At 40.4% G+C, this 21,644-nt stretch overlaps 1 long non-coding RNA gene and 1 other non-coding gene across 4 annotated transcripts in view; one reads left to right on the top strand and one right to left on the bottom strand.

Moving 5' to 3' along the window:
- The window catches only part of LOC123330922, a 109,156-nt gene that overhangs the window by 84,695 nt on the left and 2,817 nt on the right, over positions 1–21,644 (top strand). For 2 of the 3 annotated variants that reach the window (XR_006640447.1, XR_006547190.2), the window contains one exon: positions 15,311–15,584. The exons of the other annotated variant lie outside the window; for it this stretch is intronic. This is a non-coding gene — a long non-coding RNA (uncharacterized LOC123330922). Of the gene's footprint in view, positions 1–15,310; positions 15,585–21,644 lie in introns of those variants that run through there. 3 annotated transcript variants of the gene reach the window in all.
- Positions 10,343–10,449, bottom strand: LOC112581287. Its single transcript, XR_003105823.1, has one exon. It is a non-coding gene; the product is annotated as a U6 spliceosomal RNA (small nuclear RNA).

The raw sequence follows: 21,644 nt of genomic DNA, 5'->3' as shown, positions 1-21,644 counted from the left end.
AGATTCTTCCCTCCCAGCCCACACAAGGAGCTCCCCTTGCCAACCTTGATTTTGGATTCCTGTTTTCAGAACTGTATGATAGTACATTTATTGTTCAACACAGAGAGTCTGTGATACTTTGTTACAGCATCCATAGCAAACAAAAACAGATTTTGGTATTAGTCTTCTAGGGCTGCATAAAAAAATGCCACAGATTGGGTGGCTGAGACAATGGAAGTGTACTATCTCACAGTTCTGGAGACCAGGAGTCCAAAATCAATACGTCAGCATGGCTGCTTTCTCCCGAGGTCTTAGAGGCAAAGATCTATTCCAGGTTTCTGTCCTTGGCTTGTAAATGGTTGTCTTCACATTCAAAAGGTGTTCTTAACTGTGTCTACATGTCTATCCCTCTGTATATTATAAAACAAGGAATGCTGTTTTCATTTTCTTTTTCCCCTTAGGGATGTCTAAAGCAATCCTTCTCATGTTTGCCTCTTGGCACTTTCATGTCTTTTACTGTGTAAAGTTTACAACATCATTTTTATGCCCTCTTTCCCTCAGTGTCTTCCCTTCTCTCCTAACTCACTTCTGAAGCCGGCCCCAGGCTGCTGTTATCTGGTTCCTTCTCCCAGAGTCTCATATCCACCTCCCACATATTGGTTTTCTATTGCTATTTAACAAAATACCAGCAACTTTCTTAACACTTATGTGTTTGCTCACAGTTCTATAGATCAGAAGTCTCAGAGAGGTCCTCTACTTACAGTCTCACAAGGCTAAAATCAAGGTATCAGCCAGACTGGGGTCTTATCTGGAGACTCTGAGAAGAAACTACTTCCAAGATTTTCCAGTTGTTGGCAAAATCCAGTTTTTTGCAGCTGAAGAACCAAGGTCACCTTTTTCTTGTGCACTGTCATCTGGGGATGGGCTCTCAGCTCCTACAGGCATATCCCAGGCCCTTTTCCATATCATCAACTCCAACTTCAAAACTAGAAACAGAATTTCTGTCTTGCATCCAATCCTGTTCACACTTTGAATCTATCTGACAAACCTGAAGGAAACTGAATTTTCTGAAGAAAACTCTCTGCTTTTGAAAAACTCACTGACTTTGGGTTAGACCCTTTGAGATAATTTCCCTATTTCAAGGTCAACTGATTAGTAACCTTAATCACATCTACAAAATCCCTTTTACCATGTAATCACAGGAGTAACACTAGGTGGTAAGAATCATGGCGGCCACCTCAGAATTTTCCTACCACATCCTACTATTCAGTCTAAGGAGAAACAGTGGATAAGAGACAAATAAAGTTGATGGTTTAATACAGTGGTTGGAAATAGGTACATCCCAAAGTAAGTTGGCATTTTAAATCTAAGGATAAAGTTAGAAAAAAGTTCACATGAGGAAGGCCACGTTCTTTGATCCAAGTTATTTATCAATCACAATTTTAAGAGTAGCTTTCAGTAATTAAGGACCTTCTTTGGGTCAGTCTTGATCCTTGGAAGAAAAGCTATGACAATCCCAGACAGCATATTAAAAAGCAGACACATTACTTTTATGGCAAACATCCGTCTAGTCAAAGCTATGGTTTTTCAAGTAGTCATGTACGGATGTGAGAGCTGGACCATAAAGAAGGCTGATCTCCAGAGAATTGATGTTTTTGAACTGTGGTGTTGGAGAAGACTCTTGAGAGTCCCTTGGACTGCAAGGAGATCCAATCAGTCAATCCTAAAGGAAATTAATCCTGAATATTCATTGGAAGGACTGATGCTGAAGCTGAAGCTCCAATACTCTGGCCATTTGATGCAAAGAGCCGACTCATTAGCAAAGACCCTGATGCTGGGACAGATTGAAGGCAGGAGAAGGGGATGACAGAGGACGAGATGGTTGGATGGCATCCCTGACTCAATGGACATGAGTTTGAGCAAGCTCCAGGAGATGGTGAAGGACAGGAAGCTTGGTGTGCTGCAGTCCATGGGGCCTCAGACAGTCAGACATGACTGAGTCTGAACAACAACAATGTTGTCGCTTCTGAAGGCACAATTGCTGCCGTTATTCTGAGTGTTAACAATGATTCTCCAAAATGGGCTGCATCAAAGTGAAAGGCACTGAGCTTGATAACACGCACAGGTGCTGGTGATAGCGCTAAAAGTCAAATTCATGTGTGGACAGTGCAAGCCTTATATTCCTTCCAGAACCACATGCTTCTCTCTTTTCAGGACAGCTCATTGACCATGTGTGGGATTATCTATGTGAGGGATAGCACTGTAAATCCAGCCTGCCTAATACAGTGATTCAGACAGCATTTTCTTATACAATTAAAGTGATTCCATGGATGGCCTTGAACGTGGGGTAGCTCCTCTCGGCCACTGCCCTGACCTTGGATGTGGGGTAGCTCCTCTCAGCCGTAGTAAAGTAATGCTCAAAATTCTCCAAGCCAGGCTTCAGCAATATGTGATCCATGAACTTCCAGATGTTCAAGCTGGTTTTAGAAAAGGCAGAGGAGCCAGAGATCAAATTGTCAACATCCGCTGGATTATGGAAAAAGCAAGAGAGTTCCAGAAAAACATCTATTTCTGCTTTATTTACTATGCCAAAGCCTTTGACTGTGTGGATCACAATAAACTGTGGAAAATTCTGAAAGAGATGGGAATACCAGATCACCTGACCTGCCTCTTCAGAAACCTGTATGTAGGTCAGGAAGCAACAGAACTGGACATGGAACAACAGACTGGTTCCAAATTGGCAAAGGAGTATATCAAGGCTGTTTACTGTTACCCTGGCTTATTTAACTTCTATGCAGAGTACATCATGAGAAACGCTGGACTGGAAGAAACACAAGCTGGAATCAAGATTGGCGGGAGAAATATCAATAACCTCAGATACACAGATGACACCACCCTTATGGCAGAAAGTGAAGAAGAACTAAAGAGCCTCTTGATGAAAGTGAAAGTGGAGAGTGAAAAAGTTGGCCTAAAGCTCAACATTCAGAAAACGAAGATCATGGCATCTGGTCCCATCACTTCATGGCAAATAGATGGGGAAACAGTGGACACAGTGGCTGACTTTATTTTTCTGGGTTCCAAAATCACTGCAGATGGTGATTGCAGCCGTGAAATTAAAAGATGCTTACTCCTTGGAAGGAAAGTTATGACCAACCTAGACAGCATATTCAAAAGCAGAGACATTCCTTTGCCAACAAAGGTTCGTCTTGTCAAGGCTATGGTTTTTCCAGTAGTCATGTATGGATGTGAGAGTTGGACTATAAAGAAAGCTGAGCACCGAAGAATTGATGCTTTTGAACTGTAGTGTTGGAGAAGACTCTTGCGAGTCCCTTGGACTGCAAGGAGATCCAACCAGTCCATCCTAAAGGAGATCAGTCCTGGGTGTTCATTGGAAGGAGTGATGTTGAAACTGAAACTCCAGTACTTTGGCCACCTGATGCAAAGAGCTGACTCATTTGAAAAGACCCTGATGCTGGGAAAGATTGAGGGCAGGAGGAGAAGGGGACGACAGAGTATTAGATGGTTGGATGGCATCACCGACTCAATGGGCATGGATTTGGGTCGACTCCGGCAGTTGGTGATGGACAGGGAGGCCTGGCGTCCTGCAATTCATGGGGTCGCGAAGAGTCAGACACAAATGAGTGAGTGACCTGAACTGAACTGAACATAGATGGCACCATGAAGCAGGTACCTTACAATCTAGAAGTAGGGAGATTATGTCTTCTTTTGAAAGCATGCTGAAGTGAAGATGACTGACAATAACAAAATCAATAGGATGATGGTAAAAAAGTAGACTCAAAGTAGCATTCTGGGCCAATGTATTTCCCTCTCCTTGGGGGGGAAATGATGTAGTTTTTATATGGGAAAGACTTTGGATAACAGATGTGTCATTAAATAAGGTATACTAAGGCTTGACAGCAACACTCTCTTAAGTCCACTTTCCTCACTTGAACTCTAATTTACGATTTGGTATGTATAAGCTGTTTTGTCTATAAAAGTAAACTTTGTTCTAAAACAAGATGCTTTCTTCCTTCCTTCATCTCTTTGTTAAATCAGTCAGTCAGTCAACAAGCATTTACTGAACACCATCTATGTTCCAGATATTTTTTAGGTATAAAAGATAGCTTTGTCCTCCAAGAGCTTCCAGCAATTCAAATGATTGCTGTTCCTATTTTTCACCAGGTGACATGTAAAACAAGAAAATAAGATAAAGTTGACTAGTGGTACCATTCAGAAAGACTGATGGAACCAGTGGAAACTGGGCAGGCAAAGAGTGGTCTCTGAGAATTATCTCCAAGGTCTAATCCAGTGCTGTCCAGTAGAACTTCCTATGATGAAAGACATGTTCGATACCTTCACTGTCCAAAATGTGAACCAGCAGCCACATAAGGCTCTTGAGCACTTAAAGTGTGACTAGGGTGACTGCTGTTGTTTAGTCACTCAGTCTTGTCTGACTCTTTGCAACCCCATGGACTGTAGCCCACCAGGCTCCTCTGTCCATGAGATAATCTGGGTAAGAATACTGAAGTGGGTTGCCATTTCCTTCTCCAGGTGACCTTCTTGACCCTGTGAATGAACCTACATTTCCTGGATTGCAAGTGGATTATTTACTTCTGAGCCACCAGGGAAGCCCAGTGTGACTGAGGAACTGAATTTTAATTTTTATTTAATTACTTTAAATGTAGTTACATGTACCTGGTGTACAGTGTAGAAAACATACACAAATATGAAGCTCTTCCTCCTATCAGCTGTTTTGAAACCTTTACTACTCCCCTACTTCTTGGCTTCTAAATGTATTTCATCCAATATCTGAGTTATTTCCTCATGTAAATTAATCTTCTCAGATTAGTTTCTGGTGTAAATGTAAACATACTGCAAACCAAGCAATTTTTTGAGGTGCAATCACAAAGCAAAACAATATATTTTTAAACAAGCCAGAAAAGGTTATCAGCTGAGGAAGCATACCAAGGAATGGAAAATAATCAGCTGGATCACGTTATGTTAATCCCACATCTGAATGTTCTAAGCAGACTCAACTCTTGTCATTTGGAAAAAGTTCCCAATATTTTCCCTTATGTCCTTTAAGGAAACATGCCAAATATGCTTTCATTTCATCCTATTTAGACAGTTGTTGTAATGCCCTTTCCTTGATGTTATCCCTGAACACGCAATTAACAGATTTCTACTGAGATGCCAGCTGCAATGAAAATTGTCTATCTGTCACTTGTATGTTGCTTCAATTCTGGCTCACTTACATTGCTTGGCAATTAGATTCTATAACGACTTTAAGCTTTTCTAGCCCAACAATAAACTCAATGGAATTTCAGTCCAACCATTTTTTTCTTTCTTTTTTGAGTAAGTTTACTTCTTCTGTTCTTAGCCTCCACCATGCCTGCCATGCCACTCTTAATAGGCTATGAAAGTTTTATAGATTTTTGGCCATTTTGCCTCTCTCTGGGCATTCTGATGCCAAAGATATCAGACATACATTTCCATTTGCTTCAGCCAGCAGCTCATCTTTGCTGGCTGCTTTATTAAACAAGTGTACATCATTGGGAAGGAGCCCTGAGATTTTCTGGTATGATAAGATGGACTATATATTGAGGCTGTTGTTGCAGATGCCAGACACCATCCTCTCAGATTCAGCAACCTAATAAGAATGTGTCCTTTGGGCATGGCAATAACTCCAGCACATGGCCCCCTTCTCTCTCAGGGTCAAAGGAACAATACTTGAACTTAATAAGGATTTTTGAAAGGACTGGAGGCTCTTAAACACATTTTCAAGAAACTTTTTGGAAATATTTATGGAACATGGAATTTTAGAAAATATTAAATCTAAGAATGTGCAATGACGATAAGGATACATATTTCCTAGGACCTAGCTGTTCCATTTTTGGGCATTGACCATGGAGATGTAGTTACCTATGTGCCCAAAGAGGCACATTCAAGAAAGACAAATGTCAACATGTGAGATCTGCAAAACAATTAAAACCATCCCAATGTTCATTTACAGGGAGATTTGTTTACAGGCCATTTCTATAATGGAATAATTTGTAATCGTTGGAAAGGATGGCACAGATTTCTAAGTGCTGATGTTGAGTGATATTTAAGATGAATTAAGGGAAAAGGGGGCTTCCCTGGTAGCTCAGCTGGTAAAGAATCCACCTGCAATCTGGGAGACCTGGGTTTGATCCATGGGCTGGGAAGATCCCCTGGAGAAGGGAATGGCTACCCACTCCAGTATTCTGGCCTGGAGAATTCCATGGACTGTATAGCCCATGTGGTTACAAAGAGTTGGACACAACTGGGCGACTTTCACTTTCACTTTCAAGGCGGGGGGGAAAGCAAAGTACACAACAGCAAGCTTAGTTTGCTTCTATTTGTGGTCTCAAAAAGCTCATTTGAAAACCCTAGATACCCATATGTTTGCTTATGTATGCAAACAAAAATTTTGAAGACTACTTCAGAAACTGTGAAAAAAGTAGTTATTTGAAGGAGATAAGATTTGCTATATTCTATATTGTAATCTTTTGAAACCAGGAGCATGTGTTAATTTTTCCAGCAAAAAAAAAAAAAAAACTTAATAAAAACATAACAAAATCATCTATAAGCCCCCTACTCAGAAAATGTGTTAAAATATTTTGGAGTATTCTGGGCTTTACTTTAGCTCATACATGGCATATGTCAGATAATGTAGTACAGTCATTTTGTCATTTATTTTTTCCCAAATAAAAATTTATCATGTTAATAGAACAACTAGTTTTCTATTTTAATACACTTTGCTGACAATAAAATGCAAACAAAATAAAAAGCATCCACTTTAAGTGCATTGTGTTTTGGCAAACATGGATAAAAGCATCCAGTATCATTTTTTTTTAATTTTATTTTTAAACTTTACATAATTGTATTAGTTTTGCCAAATATCAAAATGAATCCACCACAGGTATACATGTGTTCCCCATCCTGAACCCTCCTCCCTCCTCCCTCCCCATTCCATCCCTCTGGGTCGTCCCAGTGCACCAGCCCCAAGCATCCAGTATCGTGCATCGAACCTGGACTGGCAACTTGTTTCATACATGATATTTTACATGTTTCAATGCCATTCTCCCAAATCTTCCCACCCTCTCCCTCTCTCACAGAGTCCATAAGACTGTTCTATACATCAGTGTCTCTTTTGCTGTCTCGTACACAGGGTTATTGTTACCATCTTTCTAAATTCCATATATATGCGTTAGTATACTGTATTGGTGTTTTTCTTTCTCGCTTACTTCACTCTGTATAATAGGCTCCAGTTTCATCCACCTCATTAGAACTGATTCAAATGTATTCTTTTTAATGGCCGAGTAATACTCCATTGTCTATATGTACCACAGCTTTCTTATCCATTCATCTGCTGATGGACATCTAGGCTGCTTCCATGTCCTGCCTATTATAAACAGTGCTGCGATGAACATTGGGGTACACGTGTCTCTTTCCCTTCTGGTTTCCTCAGTGTGTATGCCCAGCAGTGGGATTGCTGGATCATAAGGCAGTTCTATTTCCAGTTTTTTAAGGAATCTCCACACTGTTCTCCATAGTGGCTGTACTAGTTTGCATTCCCACCAACTGTGGAAGAGGGTTCCCTTTTCTCCACACCCTCTCCAGCATTTATTGCTTGTAGACTTTTGGATCGCAGCCATTCTGACTGGCGTGAAATGGTACCTCATAGTGGTTTTGATTTGCATTTCTCTGATAATGAGTGATGTTGAGCATCTTTTCATGTGTTTGTTAGCCATCTGTATGTCTTCTTTGGAGAAATGTCTATTTAGTTCTTTGGCCCATTTTTTGATTGGGTCATTTATTTTTTCTGGAGTTGAGCTGTAGGAGTTGCTTGTATATTCTCGAGATTAGTTGTTTGTCAGTTGCTTCATTTGCTATTATCTTCTCCCATTCTGAAGGCTGTCTTTTCACCTTGCTAATAGTTTCCTTTGATGTGCAGAAGCTTTTAAGGTTAATTAGGTCCCATTTGTTTATTTTTGCTTTTATTTCCAATATTCTGGGAGGTGGGTCATAGAGGATCCTGCTGTGATGTATGTCAGAGAGTGTTTTGCCTATGTTCTCCTCTAGGAGTTTTATAGTTTCTGATCTTACGTTGAGATCTTTAATCCATTTTGAGTTTATTTTTGTGTATGGTGTTAGAAAGTGTTCTAGTTTCATTCTTTTACAAGTGGTTGACCAGATTTCCCAGCACCACTTGTTAAACAGATTGTCTTTAATCCATTGTATATTCTTGCCTCCTTTGTCAAAGATAAGGTGTCCATATGTGCGTGGATTTATCTCTGGGCTTTCTATTTTGTTCCATTGATCTATATTTCTGTCTTTGTGCCAGTACCATACTGTCTTGATGACTGTGGCTTTGTAGTAGAGCCTGAAGTCAGGTAGGTTGATTCCTCCAGTTCCATTCTTCTTTCTCAAGATCGCTTTGGCTAGTCGAGGTTTTTTGTATTTCCATACAAATTGTGAAATTATTTGTTCTAGCTCTGTGAAGAATGCTATTGGTAGCTTGATAGGGATTGCACTGAATCTATAGATTGCTTTGGGTAGTATACTCATTTTCACTATATTGATTCTTCCAATCCATGAACATGGTATATTTCTCCATCTGTTAGTGTCCTCTTTGATTTCTTTTACCAGTGTTTTATAGTTTTCTATATATAGGTCTTAAGTTTCTTTAGGTAGATATATTCCTAAGTATTTTATTCTTTCCGTTGCAATGGTGAATGGAATTGTTTCCTTAATGTCTCTTTCTGTTTTCTCATTATTAGTGTATAGGAATGCAAGGGATTTCTGTGTGTTGACTTTATATCCTGCAACTTTACTATAGTCAATGATTAGTTCTGGTAATTTTCTGGTGGAGTCTTTAGGGTTTTCTATGTAGAGGATCATGTCATCTGCAAACAGTGAGAGCTTTACTTCTTCTTTTCCAATTTGGATTCCTTTTATTTCTTTTTCTGTTCTGATTGCTGTGGCCAAAACTTCCAAAACTATGTTGAATAGTAATGGTGAAAGTGGGCACCCTTGTCTTGTTCCTGACTTTAGAGGAAATGCTTTCAATTTTTCACCATTGAGGATAATGTTTGCTGTGGGTTTGTCATATATAGCTTTTATTATGTTGAGGTATGTTCCTTCTATTCCTGCTTTCTGGAGAGTTTTGATCATAAATGGATGTTGAATTTTGTCAAAGGCTTTCTCTGCATCTATTGAGATAATCATATGGTTTTTATTTTTCAATTTGTTAATGTGGTGTATTACATTGATTGATTTGTGGATATTGAAGAATCCTTGCATCCCTGGGATAAAGCCCACTTGGTCATGGTGTATGATCTTTTTAATGTGTTGTTGGATTCTGATTGCTAGAATTTTGTTAAGGATTTTTGCATCTATGTTCATCAGTGATATTGGCCTGTAGTTTTCTTTTTTTGTGGGATCTTTGTCAGGTTTTGGTATTAGGGTGATGGTGGCCTCATAGAATGAGTTTGGAAGTTTACCATCCTCTGCAATTTTCTGGACGAGTTTGAGCAGGATAGGTGTTGCTCGTCTCTAAATTTTTGGTAGAATTCAGCTGTGAAGCCGTCTGGGCCTGGGCTTTTGTTTGCCGGAAGATTTTTGATTACAGTTTCAATTTCCGTGCTTGTGATGGGTCTGTTAAGATTTTCTACTTCTTCCTGGTCGAGTTTTGGAAAGTTGTACTTTTCTAAGAATTTGTCCATTTCTTCCACGTTGTCCATTTTATTGGCATATAATTGTTGATAGTACTCTCTTATGATCCTTTGTATTTCTGTGTTGTCTGTTGTGATCTCTCCATTTTCATGTCTAATTTTATTGATTTGATTTTTCTCCCTTTGTTTCTTGATGAGTCTGGCTAATGGTTTGTCAATTTTATTTATCCTTTCAAAGAACCAGCTTTTGGTTTTGTTGATTTTTGCTATGATCTCTTTGGTTTCTTTTGCATTTATTTCTGCTCTAAGTTTTAAGATTTCTTTCCTTCTACTAACCCTGGGGTTCTTCATTTCTTCCTTTTCTAGTTGCTTTAGGTGTAGAGTTAGGTTATTTATTTGACTTTTTTTCTTGTTTCTTGAGGTGTGCCTCTATTGCTATGAACTTTCCCCTTAGGACTGCTTTTACCGTGTCCCACAGGTTTTGGGTTGTTGTGTTTTCATTTTCATTCGTTTCTATGCAAATTTTGATTTCTTTTTTGATTTCTTCTGTGATTTGTTGGTTATTCAGCAGCGTGTTGTTCAGCCTCCATATGTTGGAATTTTTAATGGTTTTTCTCTTGTAATTGAGATCTAATCTTACTGCATTGTGGTCAGAAAAGATGCTTAAAAATATGGAACGCTTCACGAATTTGCGTGTCATCCTTGCGCAGGGGCCATGCTAATCTTCTCTGTATCGTTCCAATTTTAGTATATGTGCTGCCGAAGCGAGCACTCCAGTATCATTTTTAACAGCTCCATAGAACTGCTCCTTACTAAACAATGATTAGTAATAGCGACTAATTCAGGGATAGGTTAATAAATCAAGTGAGTCCAAATGGAGCCATTCCTGGAATTTCTGGTGGAAACACCATACTTTATTGCCAGTTTCCACAGGTGGATTTTTAGGATGTTTCAAACGTTGAATTGTTATAAATAGGCTGAGATAAATGAATATTTTTTTTAGCTAAGTCACTGCATACATCCTTAATTATAGTATTTTCTTAGTATGAGATCCTAGAAGTAAAAATTCTGTAGGGAAAGATAGAAATGATATAGCTAGATTTCCTTCAAGAGAGAGTATGCCAAATTATCCTCCCAGGCCTTCAACTGTCTCTTTTTCTTTGCTCCATTTATTATTTTTGGTACATCAGGAAATGCAACCAGATATGTATTTGAGCACAGCTTATTAGCTGACCAAGTAGATACAAGAGGTTGGGATACATTCAAAGAAACCGTGATTTCACAGAAGGGAGATGGCTTGTACAAAGCAGGGTTGGATGGCTTCCATATCTGGACTCAAATGATTACTGTTGGCTCTGCTAGGAGTTGTCTTCTCTCACTTGTAGGATTGGTCCTTCTTCTCTCCTAGGTGGCTGGTGCTCACCTGTCACCTCCTCAGCTAGGTTTCCCTGTCCAGTCAGGTACATCTGTATCCCTGTACCTCTCCCTTGCTTTTTTCCCTCCATAACACTTCTCCCTTCTGACCTGCAAATTACATTTCTGTTTTGTTTGTTCTGTTTCCCTATGTAAAATATAAGGTTCATTTGAGCATGGATCAGTGTTTGCTAACTGCCATCTGTGTGCCGAGCACAGTATAGGCCTCCAATAATATGTTGAATGAATGAGAGAGCCATACTTGACAGCATAGGAAACACTTTGATACACGTGCTATCACTCAATCATCATGACATCCTGAGACATTAAAAGGGTTCATTCCACGCCTGATCTTCCGAAACAGGGAAACTAGATCTTCAAAGGACCAAATGATTTCCCCAAGCTCACGCATACCTCTTCCAACTCCAAGTTCAGCTTTCTTTTCACCTCACTTGGCACCTCACAAAGCACATGGGTACAGGCTCTATCTTTCTTCAAGGAAATCATCATATTCTCTCATCAGCGGAAAAATAGTACAGGTTACAACAGCTGGGCCAGAAACTTCGTAGAATAAAGGGATGGGAGTCAGGAGATATAAATTCTAATGCTGCCTCAGCCTCTGAACCACAGATGCAGTGTCAGTAAACATGTTTCCTCTCTATGGGCCTCATTTTCATCCTTTATCAAATGAGAAGGCCAGATCATATGGTCTGAGGCCTTTTCTAGCTTTACTCATAATGACCTGAAAGGCACATATCTAACCTTGGACCAGTAGATGCTGGCCATCAGTGGAGGCCAGTCCTCCTGCATTTAAATTCATGAACCTAAATTGTTTCAATACATCTTAAAGTCTATAAAGGCCCCAGCGCAAGAAAGTAGGTCATCACCTACACGCTTCCTTATAGCAAGAGAAGGTATCAGGATGAGATACTTGATTTGAGTGTGTAAGCATTTTTTCTACTAGGATTCTTGTAGTCACAAGAGATGGAAACCTGACTCTAACAAACTTATGCAAAATGGGAGTTTATTGGATCACTATCCTGAAAATTTCAGGGGGATGTTAAGCTCTGGTTGGGGCTCGGTAATGGCCTCAAGCAGAGTCATCAGAACTGTCTCTCAGCTCTGCATCCCTCTCTGTTGACAAAGCGGCTGTCAGTTGCTCCCGACTTATATATTATCCTCTCAACTCACTTGAGTCTTCCCAGGATTCCCATAAGAAGGAGCAGGAGTGGTTCTGACTGGCCTGAGTTAGAGGCATCATTCCTCTGAGACAGTCTTTATGGACTGGGAGATGAAAGACAGAGACTGGCAAGGCCTGAATATTGCATCCATCCATGCACCACAGTATTTGGTCTTCTCTCATTCTTGGACTGTAGCCTGCCAGGCCTCTCTATGGGATTCTCCAGGCAAGTATACTGGAATAGGTAGCCATTTCCTTTTCCAGGAGATCTTCCCAACCCAGGGACTGAACCCACACCTCCGAGGTCTCCTGCCTTGCAGGCAGATTCTTTACCTCTGAGCTCTTCTCTCATTCAGACCATATGAACTGAGAGAGGGTAAAAGGAGTTTCTCCCCTTGAAAACAAAGGTACTTACACTAGCAGAAAGTGGGTGTGGACTTGGCAGGAAAAAAGAACAAAAGTTCACTCTTTTGCCAACCCCATGTTTGCTTCCTTCTACCTCTTCAAACAGCTGCAGGATATGGATTTTGTTCTTGTGATGGTTGTTGAGGAATTAGAGTATTTTAAAGTTCATTGGATTATGAACTACTAGGGGAGGCAAGGGAATTCCCTCACTCCCCATAGATATCCAGGGCTTTTCAAACAACACAGCTAGTTGTAACTGCTTTAGAAAAACAGCCAGAAATGCTTGCCTTGGAACTGCCCAGGCTTGCTGGAAACGTGGCAGGATGCAATGGACAGAAATGTGTCTCAGCGAGCTATTAGATGGGTCAGACTACTGATGGCCCTCGTGTGAAGGCCCAAGGAATGAGGCCCAACAGATTCTGTCAGCTTCCTGGGAGCTGGAAGGCTTACCAGTTATAATCTGGAATCTTTAGAAGAGCCAGTTATTCAGGGTCTACAGATTGAGAGGAAGACATTTCCCGTGTCCTGTTTCCCGTTCAAAGACACAGAAAGACAAGCTTTCTACTAACTAATCTCTCTTCCTCACCAGCAAAATTCAAAAACAACTTTAAACATTAAAAAATATATATTTTTTCTATTCTGTCTTAGTGAGAAAGGACCGATTGTGAAAAAGTGTAGCAGATTGAATGATAGACTGATTTGACCTTCTCCAGTCCTGTATCCAATCATACCTGTTCTCAAAGACCACTGCACATCATGCAGTCTCTAGGCCTTGTGTCAGGCACTGGGAACGCAGAGATAAAAGACTTAGTCCTTGTCTCCTAGGTGGTAATGGTTTCTGATTGAGGTCATCATAGACTGAAGCTTAAGAAACTCTAGGGCTTGAGATCAGGAATTGGCAAAACACAGCTCACGGGCCAAGTTTAGCCCACCATCTATTTTGGTCAATGAAATTTCACTGGAACACACAGTAGCTCATTTTCCTGCATCAATGGTAGGATAGAGTAGCCTAAAATATTTACTGTCTGTAGCTTCCCAGGTGGCACAGTGGGAAACAATCTGCCTGTAATGCATGAGATGCAAGAGACACGGGTTTGATCCCTGGGTCAGGAAGATCCCCTGGGGGAGAAAATGGCAACCCATTCCAGTATTCTTACCTGGAGAATCCCATGGACAGAAAAGCCTGGAAGGCTACAGCCCATGGGGCTGCAAAAAGTTGGAGTGACTGAGTGACTGAGCAACACAGAGCATGTCTTCAGAGAAAGTTTTCCAAGCCCTGACAGAGAGCACAGTAACTGTCCCAGATATGAGGGTGGTGATGGCATCTGAGGAGGTGGTCTGAGAAAGGCAATATCAGAGGTGAGACAGGAGGGATGCAGAGGAGTTAACCAAACAAGCCTGAGAAGTCAGGGGAGGCCAAGGCAGGACTCCTCATGCCAAGACGAGGAGATAAGAGAGAGCACAGAGAGTCCTGGGACAGCTGGAGTGTGGGATCCACAAGAATGGCCAGACCAGAGAAGTACACTGTGGCCACACTATGATTCTTTGGAAGTCAAGAGTCCAGAAAGTGTAAGCAGGTCAGGGGCTGATCAGGTTTCCATTTTTTGAAGCTCACACTGCAGTAGTGTAGAAAAAATGGGTTGAAACAGGACTGCTTCCTTTCCCCCTATTCTCCCTTTCTCCACTTCTCAAAATATTCAGCCCCTTGGAAGCAAGTCAGTATAAATGTCCAAAGCCATCTAGTCTGTACCCTGTTGGCACTGGATACCCCCATAACCTCCTGGCCCATCTGTTCTGGGAGGACCTGGTCCTTTCTCACTCAGGCTACCTCTCCCACAATGCACTGTAGGAAGGAGTATGGGAAATGGAAGGCTTAAGAGGCCATATTCCCAGTTGGCTTGTGCAACCCCCTCAGCCTCCAGACAGAAATGTGAGTGGCGGTAATTGGATAAACAGTTTAATTTAATAGTAACAGAAGAACTGGGCCTAATACAAGGAATCTCATTGTCCTTTTTTTCTCAAAGTGACTTTCCTTGCTATGCACTGTGATGCAGCAAGGCCATTGGCAATGCAGAGAAACACAAGGGATTGATTTTGCCTGGCAAGAAGGTCAGACTGCAAGAAGCAATTTTAATAGTTATTCTATCAAAGAGATGTAGGGAAAAAAAAGAGAGATAGATCAGAACTGGGTAGGGGAGGTCTGAGGGAGGAAGAAGGGAAAGAATATGTGTTTCCTGTTTGTTTTTGGAAGTGAGATATATCTTTACAAAATAATTAATAGCTATCTCTTAATTTCAACCTGAATTAGGTAATTCCTTAATATACTTTGGGCTTTATTTCCTTATTAAAAAAAATCTTGATAAGAGACATATTTTTTACTCCCTTTATTTGTTAAGTTACTAAATATTTTCCAAACTTAAATTTATGAAAATTCCTTCTTTAAGATTTTTAAAATCCTCATCTCCCTAAACAGAGACCTTGAAAACCTAAACTTCTAATTCCAGGCAGGAATTTGTGGCAAAGCCTGGTGTAAACAGGTAAGTTTAACCTTCCTGTCTCTTTTCTCTGTCTCTTAGGTATGAGCCAGACCTTGCATTCAGCTCTCTGGTTCTGATAATTCTTATTTATTATTCAGTCATAACAAAGGTACCTGCCAGTATGGATTTGAATCCTCACCTGAAAAGATCAACAGAAGATGGTCCAGTTCTAAGAAATGGGTATCCAGAGGGGATGGAATCACAATCAGCTGCTGACCTGGCCAAGATTTGTTATTCATTAAGCTGAGACAATACTTTGCCAACAAAGGTCCATCTAGTCAAGGCTATGGTTTTTCCAGTGGTCATGTATGGATGTGAGGGTTGGACTGTGAAGAAAGCTGAGCGCTGAAGAATTGATGCTTTTGAACTGTGGTGTTGGAGAAGACTCTTGAGAGTCCCTTGGACTCCAAGGAAATCCAACCAGTCCATTCTGAAGGAGATCAGCCCTGGGATTTCTTTGGAAGGGATGATGGAAACTTTGGCCACCTCATGCGAAGAGTTAACTCATTGGAAAAGACTCTGATGCTGGGAGGGATTGGGGGCAGGAGGAAAAGGGAACGACAGAGGATGAGATGGCTGGATGGCATCACCAACTTGACGGACGTGAGTCTGAGTGAACTCCAGGAGTTGGTGATGGACAGGGAGGCCTGGCGTGATGCAATTCATGGGGTCGCAAAGAGTTGGACACGACTGAGCAACTGAACTGAAGCTGTTTTTACCGCACTGCTGGCAGTACTACAGCCCTAGCAGACACTGAGAGATGGAAGGTATTTTCAAGATACTTCTTAATTATATGCTCAGAAGTTGGTGAGCAGTGGCAGGAATACCATATCCAACAGTAAAAGTCCTTCTGAGATGATTCTGGAATATACCACCTAGAAGCTTTGACTTTGCCATTTAGACTTCACTTAAGAAACTTGCATTTCCTGCACTGTTTCATTCCTTAAGCCACTGGAGGTGTAGGGAAACAATTCAGGTAACAACAAAATAGCCCAGAGAAAATTTAGGCATGTATGAACCAATTTCAACCCTTGACTGAGACACCTTGTCTATATCCTTTTCCCTCAACTTTCCTTCTGCTCCTCTTTTTCTACACAACATGGGGTCAGAAGGGTTCTTAGGAGAAGAATAAAGGAATGCTATTTGCTGTTTGCTATGGAATGAAATAAAGGCTTCATTGTTGAACAGACTCAAGAACTCAGGTTCTGAAGTGACATGTGCAGACGTGCAACTCCCCATTCCTTTGTGTACAATCTCAGTGAACATTGGGCAAGCGATTTCCCCTTTCTGAGCCTCAGTTTTATCACCTATAGCATGATGAGGGTGGTAGTCCTGACTTGACAGTGTTGAGATGATTCCATAACGTAACGGTCAGCTCTATGCCTGGGTATTGTAGTTCAAATAACTTGCACACAATGATACTTGTTATAAGGTGAGCATGTTATAGAGCTGTGGGCACTGTTCTGTCACCAACATCACCAAGTTGCTCCATCCATCCCTCCATCAGACACATGTGAATCACTTCTTATGTCTAAGTCATGGTGAATGGCAGCAGATGGGAGGCAAATGATGAGTGGTTGGTAGGCTGTAAGTGGAGAGAACAAGTAGTAGACTGTGGCCTGAGTTTTAATTCAGTAAATATTTACTCAACTCAAAGCACACACCAGGTATGATAATTGTGTGTAAAACGTCATGGAAGACATATATGATTACTGCCCCCAAGGACAGAATTCTTATAATTAGGATTTAGGACAGATTTTAAAGTGTAGGAAGGATATTCTGGTATAGAAAGAAAAGCCAGGAGAAAACCAGGGAGATGCAGATGGAAGTGCAAGTATATACTTTACATTCAGTTAGACATCAAGCCTGGCTCTTAAACTGTCTTCTCTGTCATCTCTGCATAGTGAAGTGCCACCTAGTATCCACCTTTCATGTTCCATCCTCTGAGAGTCTTTCAGCATCATCGAAGGCAGATAGAAGGGCTCTCTCTCTTCTCTAAGTTAATACACTGTCAGTATAAGTATAAGGTTCCTATGGCACTTACTATGAACTACTTTGATTATTTAGATTGGCTGTCCATGCTGATCAAATTTCACTTGAAAATGTCTGTCATGATTCAGTGCTTCTTGAATCATGGCAGTCACACAGTTGAACCGAAAAATCAAAAGCGGCATTCGCCTATCCAGACTACCATGGGCTTACAAACACAGCTGTATATAAATTATGAAATCAAAAACTATTTACCTTTTCTTCCCAACACATTACTGCTACAGTATTCCGATGGAGACTCAACAAGGGAAATTCAACAGGACACCAGGAGGTGCAGCTGTGTTTCTAAATGCCGCACAACGCTTGAATAATCCAGAGTTTACATTAAATACCTCTCAGTATTAACAAGATGCAGGATAAATTGTTTGCTGACAAAGCCTATGCCTTTGGATAGGATGAACTCTTTGCGGTAGCTTACATTTTTACACTGGCAAAGCAAGCCATCACAGCCAACACCCTTGGCGGCCTGGAGACTGTTTATCTTTCTAAGAATCCAGGTACAACCAGGCAGCTGAAACTGTTCAAATACAGTCCAGAAACAGGCCAAGTGTTTCATTTCTGCCATAGGGATCAGAATCTTGGTTCTCAATTTGCAAACACTAAGGGTGTTTGTTTTCATCTTCTTAGAAGACAAATGTAGTTTACTCTTTCAAGAGGATCTTTTAAAGCCATTCATTGCCTTTGTGGAGAAGGCAATGGCAACCCATTCCAGTGCTCTTGCATGGAAAATCCCATGGACGGAGGAGCCTGGTGGGCTGCGGTCCATGGGGTCGCTTCGAGTTGGGCACGACTGAATGACTTCACTTTCACTTTCCTGCGTTGGAGAAGGAAATGGCAATCTACTCCAGTGTTCTTTTTTTTTTTTTTTTTTTTTTTATTTTATTATTTTTTTTTTAATTTTATTTTATTTTTAAACTTAACATAACTGTATTAGATTTGCCAAATATCAAAATGAATCCGCCACAGGTATACATGTGTTCCCCATCCTGAACCCTCCTCCCTCCTCCCTCCCCATTCCATCCCTCTGGGTCGTCCCAGTGCACCAGCCCCAAGCATCCAGTATCGTGCATCGAACCTGGACTGGCAACTCATTTCATACATGATATTTTACATGTTTCAATGCCATTCTCCCAAATCTTCCCACCCTCTCCCTCTCCCACAGAGTCCATAAGACTGTTCTATACATCGGTGTCTCTTTTGCTGTCTCGTACACAGGGTTATTGTTACCATCTTTCTAAATTCCATATATATGCGTTAGTATACTGTATTGGTGTTTTTCTTTCTGGCTTACTTCACTCTGGATAATAGGCTCCAGTTTCATCGCTTGGAGAATCCCAGGGACGGAGGAGCTTCCCTCTATGGGGTCGCACAGAGTCGGACACGACTGAAGTGACTTAGCAGCAGCATTTCCTTTGACTTTGAATAGAAGTTGCAGAGAAGGACCAGTAATGTTTAAAAACTGGGTTCCTTTTGTGAGTAAGTGGGCTTAAGACCATGTGCTAATATTATGAGGCATTCAAGGGAATTCCCAGGTTCTCATCTAGGAGCTGAGCTAGGTTGGCAGAGGCTGGTCATGTGTGATGAAGAAAGATCATCTCAGTGGATTTACTTCTGTGTCCAGATAAACTGATGTGTCCAGCAAAATTGTTGTGATCTTTCATGGACTTTACTCGCACAGACTTGGACGTACCATTAACTAATTTAGAGACAGCTAAAAAAACTAGATAGGCAGTATAATATTTAATTCTCCTGGGTCTTTATTTTGTTTTTTTTCCCATTTGACTTAGCAAGATAAAGGCAAAAGATTCCCGAATGTATGCCCCATCTCTTAAGCTACCCTGGTGGCATTTACATACAACTGAAAAATGCTATAAATCCTTCTTAATCTTCTAGCTGGTGAATTGCTAGAAGAAGCTGGAATACTTTATTTTGGCCCGGTCCCAGCTCCATTTAAAATGCCAGACACAGCAGGGCTGAATTTGTTCATGTTCACTTGAGGACAGGGAGGCAGAGGAAGTTGTGTAAGGGAGTTGAAATGGATGTGGTGAGGGGGTAGGACCTGGGGGAGGGCCACAGCAAATTCCTAACAAAAGGTAGTTTATTTGTTCCACCAAATAGGCCTTTCAAGAAAAGGCCATTTCTAACCTGCAGCAAGTTTAACAACTGAATGGAGATTGCAAAGATAGGGAATTGTTTTGCGTTTCCAATTCATTGAACTTGGAGCATCTGATCTTACTGTTAAATTCACCAAGGAAAAAGTAACCCACCTCTCCAAAGTGAAGATAACTGAAGGAGGAAAAAAAAAAAAAGATGATAAGGGTTGTATTCAAAAAGGAGTAATACAATGCAGAAGAAAGAAATTAGGTTTTATCTCATGTCATATATAAAATCAAATCAAAATGGATGGAGAGGTTAAATGTAAGACCAGAAAAACTCCTTGATATTGGTCTGAGCAATGATTTTTTGGGGAAGGGTGTGCTACATAGCACAGGCAATAAAAAAATAGACAAATTGGTTGCATCAAATTAAAAAGCTTCTGAACAGCCAAGGAAACAATTAACAGAGTGAGGAGATAACCTATAGATGGGAGAACATATTTGCCAACCACACATATGAAGGACAGGGAAGCCTGGTATGCTGCAGTTCATGGGGTCACAAAGAGTCAGATGCGACTTAGAGACTGAACAATACCACCACCATATAATAAGGGGTTAATATCCAAAATACAAAGGGAACTCAAACAACTCAACAGCAAGAAAATAACCTGATTTTAAAAATGGACAAAGGACCTGAATAGACATTTTTTACAAGAAGGCAAATAAATGGTCAATAGATATATGAAAGGTGTGGAACATCACTAATCATCAGGAAAATCCAAATCAACACCAAAATGTGATGTCACATCACACCTGTAAAAATGGCTATTATCAAAAAGACACAAGATAACCAGTGTTTTTGATGATGTAGAGAAAAGGGAATCTTTGTATATCACTGGTAGGGATGTACATTGGTATAGCTGCTACAGAAACCAGTATGGTGATATCCCCCCAAATTATAAACAGAACCATCATATGACCCAGCAAATTCACACTTTATGAAGTCAGTATATCAAAGAGATACTACACCCATGTTCACTGCAGCATTATTCACAACAGCCAAGACATGGAAACAACACGCATACACATACATTACGGAATAGTACACAACCACGAACAAGATGGAAACCCTGCCACTTGGACCTGGATGACAATATGCTAAGGGAAATAAGCCAGACACAGAAACGAAATTTCTGTATGGTCTCACTTATACATGGACTCAAAAACAAGGTCAAAATCATAGAAACAGAGAGCAGAACAATGGTTACTAGCAGCTGGTAGGGGTAGGGAAAATGGGGAGATGTTGGTCAAAGAGTATAAATTTGTTAATTGTGCCAGATGAGTAAGTCTAGAAATCTAATATAGAAGAGTGATGACCATACCTAATAATGCTGTACTGAACACTGGTAATATGCTGAGAGAATAGATTCAGTACACTCACCTCACTCAGAAAAGCGGTACCTGTGATGGGAAGACACATTAATTATCTCAACTATAGTAATGATTTCACAATATATTTGTATATTAGATTATATTGTACACTTGAAATATTTACAATTTTTCTTTAAAAAATTAAAAATAATTAAAGGGAGTAAGATGGGATATGGAGAACCTTTAAGTGATATTCATATATGTGTGTGTGTGTATATATATATATATATATATTTAAATATACATGTATATTTTTTAAAGACCTACATTTAGGTCTTTGGTGTGCTACCAACTAGCTTCTAAGTGACTACAAGTCACTACTTTGACCTTGAGTGACTGTCCTTGAATTTCATTTTCCATAACTGTAATTGTGCCAACTGCACAGAGTTGTTGTGAGGTTGCAATTAAATACTATGGGTACCATGCCTGCTATATTCTATGCTCCTATCAATAAAAAGCTTTAAAAATTATATTAGGCATGTTAATATCATGGATGACAAACAGGTTTAATTTCTAACTAATTTTTAGTTATGACTGCCTAGAATATGTTTAGCATGACTGTGACTAGGCTTGGCAGAGTAGGGTGATTGATTATTGATGTCTGCTACTGGCACCAAATGAGGGATGTATTTGCCATCCAGAATCCAGTGAAAAGGTCACAGAATGTCAGAAGACCTGGTCTTTCAGCCTCCAATTAGCTGGGAAACGTGGGAACATCTTTTATTCCCTCTGGCCCTCATTTTCTCTAATGTAAAATGAATGAGCAGAACTTTATGATCTCTTAGGTCTTTTTGAGTCTGAATATTCTGATTCTAACCTAGAAAATATTATTACTGCTTCACAGGTTTGGAATGTT

Source organism: Bubalus bubalis, chromosome 21 (assembly GCF_019923935.1).
Source record: "Bubalus bubalis isolate 160015118507 breed Murrah chromosome 21, NDDB_SH_1, whole genome shotgun sequence".
Classification (NCBI taxonomy): domain Eukaryota; kingdom Metazoa; phylum Chordata; class Mammalia; order Artiodactyla; family Bovidae; genus Bubalus; species Bubalus bubalis.
Note: the sequence above shows the minus strand (reverse complement) of the source record. Positions and strands in the feature narration are given on the sequence as shown.